This window comes from Petaurus breviceps, unplaced genomic scaffold, assembly GCF_028583685.1.
Source record: "Petaurus breviceps papuanus isolate PSGF00001 unplaced genomic scaffold, PetGlider_PUasm1.0 120, whole genome shotgun sequence".
In the NCBI taxonomy this organism is placed as follows: domain Eukaryota; kingdom Metazoa; phylum Chordata; class Mammalia; order Diprotodontia; family Petauridae; genus Petaurus; species Petaurus breviceps.
The window spans coordinates 1,737,148-1,743,668 of NW_027185627.1; the positions used below are offsets into that span (position 1 = coordinate 1,737,148).

A 6,521-nucleotide genomic window follows, 5' to 3' on the forward strand; every position below is an offset into this window, starting at 1 on the left:
TGGGTTGTGGGGTGCTCTTCCTCTAGCCTTTCCTGTTAGTGCAGCTGAAGACCCAGATACATCATGCCCAGTTCCCAGTATTCATGCTCCACATGCTGGGCTAACTTCATCAGCTTCTTTTCCCTCATCACTCGCTCACCTGGTCTCACTTCTGCTTTGGTCTGTTTAACAAGGCTAACCCCCTCCCCCCCTTAACCTCTTAACTCTAACTCTCATGATAATAATCCAACTTTTTCTAGATCTCATCCATTTCCCTCCTCAAATTCTAAAAGGAGGAAGTGAAGAAAGAGAACATCCCAGGAATGGGGAACAGCCTGGGCAAAGGCCTGGAGAGAGAAAATGGGGGCTTGTTGTATATGAGGAACAAAAAGAAGTTCTCTTTAATTAGCTTATAAATTCATGAAAGAGACTAACATATCATAAGACTGAAGAGCTAGATTGGGGCAGGATCTTAAATGTCTTTAAATGACAAAGAATGGAGTTTTTTTACATTTGCAAAAAAATATGTAATTTTATTTAATCAGTTGTCTTATTTTAGATCTTTGAAGGATAGAGTATCACTCAGAACATGTGTCCAATGGCCTTGGCAAGAAGACTGCTTCTGAACTTGGCTCTAACCATTCCACTCTTTCCATGAGCTTGAGTAACTTTGCCCCAGATAACTCTTGTCCTGTATGGTTTCCCACCAGGAGTCCCTGACTTGTTTTTGGCTTTGCATACATAAGCACATCTCTTGACCAAATAGAATTCAGTTTTATCTCATGCATAGACACCTTTAATTTTCAGAAGAACTATATGTTCTCTCTGGTTTTGTAGGCCTCACTTGTAGTCAGCAAAAATGGTCTTGGACCACGGTGTTCCAGACATTTTGCTGTTCTAGAAGTCCTGTTTCCAGGAGGCCTTCCCGGCTCCAAGATGGAGGAAAAAGGAAGTGAAGAATGGAGTTTTTATTTGATTCTAGAGGGAACAGGGAGTCATTGGAGCTATGTGGATTTCTTCAATGTAGAGATAAGAGGGCTAATTGGTAATATTCCTTCCTCATTGATACATAAAATGTTTAAAAATGATTTTGACTTCTCATGGACGTTACTATACAGCCAGCCAGTAAGAAATTTGTTGGGTAATTAACTCTTATATTGCCCACCATGCCTATAATATCCTTTCTCACTTCTGCCTCTTGGAATCATTAATTCCCTTTAGTTAGTCAGTCAACAAGCATTTAATAAGAGATTACTATGTGCAAGTCACTGTGCTGCTAAATGCTGAGAATATAGAAGCAAAAACATGGTCCTTGCCCATTAGGAGCTTACATTCTAATAAGAGAAACAACATGAAAATAATTGTACATATAAGATTTATGCAGTACAAATAGAAGGTCTTATCAGAAGGAAATTGATACCAGTAAAGGACTTCTTGCAGGAGATAGGATTTGAGCTGAGCTGGGAAGGAAGTCAGGTAAAATCATGTTCAAGGAATAAATATCAAGGCCAATATCCCTGCATTATAGAGAATATAGAGGGTCAGTTCAAATGCCACCACTTCTAAGAAATCTTTCCTGATTTCTCCAACTGTTAGTACTCTCCCTACTACCCCCCCCACTAAATTTTTTTATATGTATTTGTACATATTTTGGCAGAGGCTTATTATTATATATATGATGTCCTCCTGGTAAAATATAAGGTCCTTGAGAGCTTGAATTCTTTAGTTTTCTTTTTCTTTGTAAACCCAGAGTCTAACATACAATATGTGCCTAAGAAATGCTTGTTGAATTGATTTCAATTGAATGGCATAGCATAAGTCTTCATTCATATTTAAAGATGAAGCTAGTTTCATGTTTAGTTAGTTGTCTAGCCAACATAGATAGTCGGAGTGAAATGAGAAATCAGAAGACATGCATTCTAGAATTTTTTCAGTTACAAATTCATTGTATGAGCTTGGACAAGTAACTTCTCTTTTTATGGGCCCCAGTTTCCCTATCTGTGCAAGGAGGAGTTTGGACTCATTTCTTTCCAAGGTCCCTTCCAACTCTAACCTTCTATGAGTCATCTATTTAATGAGGACAAAATGATTACAAAGAAATTAATATGACAGGAGATTTTAATAGTTGATTGGGATTACACCTGCATAAAATTAAAAATCAACTAACCAAAAATCATAAGTGTTATGATTGTTCAGATCTATCCTTAGTGTTGTATAAAAGGTCTGGCTAGTTAACCAGACAGAGCTAGGTATCAATTGATCCACCAGCAATCATTTATTAAGTGCTTTCTGTGTGCCAGGGAGAATGTGTTAAACTCTGGAGATTCCAAGAATAGCAAATGCACAGTCCTTGACCTCAAGAAATGAGGGAAACAATACGCAAATAATCATGCATGAACAACATATATACAGAGTACATGGAAAGCATTTTTGAAGGAAAGGCGCTAGCAGTGGTAGGACTGTTGAAAGGTCTCCTGAAGAAGGTGGTATTTGAGTTGAGTCTTTGAAGAATAAAGGAAGACAATCGTCAAAGGTGAGAAGGGAAAATATCCCATGAATGTAACCAATGAAAACATGTTAGGAGATAGAGTGTTCTGTTTGAAGAACTATAAGAAGGCTAATATATCTCAATTATAGAATCTCTTTTCCTTCTTGTTGAGTCATCTCACTTGTGTCCAAGTCTTTGTGACCCCATTTGGAGTTTTCTTGACAAAGATGCTACCAGGTTTTTATTTCAATGAGGAAACTGAGGCAAACAAGGTTCAGTGACTTGCCCAGTATCACATAGTTAGGAAGAATCTGAGGTTGGATTTGAACTCATGAAGATGAGTCTTCCTGATTCCAAGTCCAGTGCTCTATACACTGAGGCACCTAGCTCCCCTATAGAATTAGTAGAGGGGAATAAATTATTAGAAACTAGGAAGGTAGGTTGGGGTCAGGTCCATAAAAGTCTTTAAATGCCAAATGGAAGATTTTCTATTTGATCCCTGAGGTAACAGGAAAATAATGGAGTTTATTGAGTGAGAGACTGGGAATGGTGAGAGAACCATCTGGCTACCATATCTTTCTTCAGAAGTGACCTCTGCTCCCTCAAATTTGCCCTGCCAGCTTTTATTGGGTCTGTCAAAAATGAGTTAAAAGATTTATTTGGGATAAAAAAGCTCCTGAATGTTATTTCCCATAGGTACTTGAAGAAAACAGAAAGCACATAGTCATGTTGAGTTCATAATTAGCCAATCATTGGCCTTGGGGTCAATTAATTTTTTTCCAGGGGAGGGAAGAAAGCTTTTTAACCTGCTACACTTTCATTGACTTTGAGGATCCAAGATAGGGTGAATCTACTTTGTCTTTTTGGGTGATATGCCTAAGAACAGGAGGTAGATAACAACCAGATCCTAGGGGTGAGATGTGACTCCCTGTTTATACTGAAATGAGGATTATTCTAAAATGGCACTGTTCTCATCAAGGAAAGGAAAAGACAGGCACTCTCCACTCTTCCAGTTTCTGCACCTACTTCAAGTGTTTGGCCTGATAGGAAAACTTCACAAAATCTTCACATAATGCCTCTATCAGTATAATGCACCATCAGAATTCCTGGGTGGAGAGTTTAGAGTTCCAAGCATGGTGTTGTAGCCTGGGCGGAGAGTCTTAATTCAACTGGCCTCCCATGAAATCAAAGGATCACAGGTCTAGAGCTAGAAGGCATCTCAAAGGCCATCTAATCCACCCCCTCATTTGACAGATCAGAAAACTGAGGCCCAGGAAGGTTAAGTGACTTGCCCAAAGTCACACAGATACTAGATCTTAAAGATGAAATTTGAACACAAACCATGGGAGCCACAATCAGTGCTCTTTTGGGGTACCCTGGACCCCAAAGCCTAAGTGCACTTTGTGATCATTGAGTAGAAGGGAACCAATGAAAAAGTCAGTCAAATGGGGCTACATGGAAGACTTGTGCTATTGATAAAGCCAATTGAAGGTGAACATCACCATCAAGCTTCATATTTCCATTAAATTATTGTAAAAGAAAGTTAACAGGATGAAAGTCAATCAGAAGAGTGGAAAACAAATCTGGGATGCCCAGGCTTCCCACAGGGATAGCAATAATACCTTCCTTTCATATGGGACTTCCCTGTCTACGTAGCTGTTTCAGTTCATTGTCTCCTTTGCTGCTCAGAACTTCCTTTCGAGGGAGCACGGGCAAGTTTTAGTCTAGCCATATTACAAAGGCGTGAAACTAGGGCTCTGAGAAATTCAGTGGGCTTTCCGAGGTCATGCGCCAAATAAGTGATGAAAGTGGAACTCGAACCCTGAGTGCCTGACTTCTAGTCCAGTGTTTCCCACTGTACCATGCTCGCTTCTGAACCCCATAGATTCCCAGAGGGGTTGCAGATTTTTTAGGCACAAACAACAATGGAAGAGGTTCATCATCTTGGCTGAGAATTTTGAAGATGTCAACACATTTTCCCCTTGTGACAAATCTATGGTTCATTTCTTTTTTTCCATTTCTCTCCCTCTCTCTTTTAGCAACTTCAGAATCTCTCTGAGGTGAGAAAAATGTAGCTTGATGTTAGCCAGGGTTAATGTAAAGCAGTTCTAGAAATGTGGGCCTGCAAATGTCACCAGCATGTGTTAAGTGGAAAATCCTTGGAGTTAAAAACACAGTCTTGAAATGTGTGGAGGTAAAAAGAGAATTTTCCATTTCTACAAGAAAAACCACCCTGGTGTGGAATATGTAACTTTGGCCAGGAGGAGATTGGAAGTTTGTCACCATTTATATTATTACCATGATGCCAGGGAATGAAATATTGTCTTCTCCCTTTATCATATTTTTGCACCATCATCATATGCAACAGCAGCTACTAAAAGCACCATTAGCTGCTTTTTATAGACTATGTATGTTCTAGACTTTAAGAACCTTATGGATGTGTCCTTTCCAGTGGGCTATATGTAATCTTCCTTCAAAGCTGCAGGAGTATTAAATTACTTTTTAGTGGCTGCCTTTTTCTGATTATTTTAGGAACAAAGCAACATAAAGTCTCAAAGCCTTTGTCTAACATTAGTTCCTTATATATAGTCTTCCCATGAGCCAAACATTGATGGACTTGGGAATTCTAGGCAGTTAGTGGTGAAGACAGTTAGGTGGCCTAGTGAATAGAGTTACGCACTTGGAGTCAGAAAAAACCTAAGTTCCCAAATCTGTCTCAAACATTTACTAGCTTTATGACTCCAGGCAAGTAAATAAATTAACCTCTCTCACTCTCAGTTTACTTATCTGTAAAACTGGCATAATAACAGCATCTACCTCACAGGGTTGTTAAGATCTGGGGAAATACTGTTGCCGATCTGAAAGTGTTATATAAATGCTAGTTATTATTAAAAATGGTAACCTTAACAAAGTACCATCCATCGGTTTTGCCATATTCAGAAGAGAATTTGCTGACGACCTTGTAAAGGAAGGGAAAGATTTTTGGAAGCAATAAGGTTGGGATGAGGGGAATGTTTAGTAGCAATGGCATTGTTTGATTCTACTCTGTTGGGGGACCAAATGAGTGTGCAGAGGAATGAGTGTGCCTCCTGGTTTGGCAATAGAGTGTTGCACCTCTCTGCCTTTCATATACCTTTTCAGTAAATTTGTTGTTAATTGGTTAATTCATGTTGAAGAGATGTAAGTTGGTTAAATGATATTTAGGGAATAGACTAGATGGAGGTTCATGAGCAATAGGAATAGGGAAAATTCCCTAGCCCCTCAGTGTTACCCCTAGATCTCTCACATCACTCTAATTTCTCTTCTCAGTTTTCCCTCTACTTCTCTCACTTGATTTTCAAAATCCTTTTTGAGCCCTCCTATGGCCTGAGAATAATTTATATTTTTCTTGGAGCCATTGGATGTAGAAACTTTGACTTTGCTATCTTCTTCTGAGTGTGTTTCGATCTTCCTTGTCACTGTAATAACTTTCTACAGTCAGAGTTTTTTCCCATTGTTTACTCATTTTCCCAGTCTATTACTTGACTTTTAACTGTTTGTTAAAGTAGGGACCTGCTTCCATGGTGGATGGCTCACTGTCCCAGGCTTTAGGAATTTTGTGCAGTTATTTCCAAAGATACTTCTAGGGACCTGTGAGTTTGTAGTTCTTCCAAGGTGGTATGATCTAAGGAGAGGTGTTTTCTCCTCTCCTGGCCTGAGCTCTGGTCTGTGAGTGACCACAAGAACTCTTTTCTGTATGGGAACTGTGAGGAAGGTTCTCCTCTCCACTGCTGCTGCAGACTCTGCCATTTTAGTTCTTCTCCTTGCACTGGGACTGCCACCCATGAATGGGACCTGGATTTGAGTGTGGCCAAAGCAGCAGAGTCCCAATGTTAAAAAAAAGATCTCTGTAATCTCCTTCTCACCAGTTGTTAGACCCCCTTATAGTCTGTGGACTAGGAATGAATGTAATAGTAACCGTTTCTCTGTTGGCCAGCAACCCTGAGGGTCTTCCCCTCCCAGTTTGATCTCTTCTCTTCTCTTCTCTTCTCTTCTCTTCTCTTCTCTTCTCTTC

General features: G+C 39.6%; 1 pseudogene; it reads right to left on the reverse strand.

Moving 5' to 3' along the window:
* Positions 1–534: 534 nt before the first annotated feature.
* On the reverse strand, positions 535–867 carry LOC138162646 (large ribosomal subunit protein eL33 pseudogene; annotated as a pseudogene).
* Between the last annotated feature and the right edge of the window lie 5,654 nt (positions 868–6,521).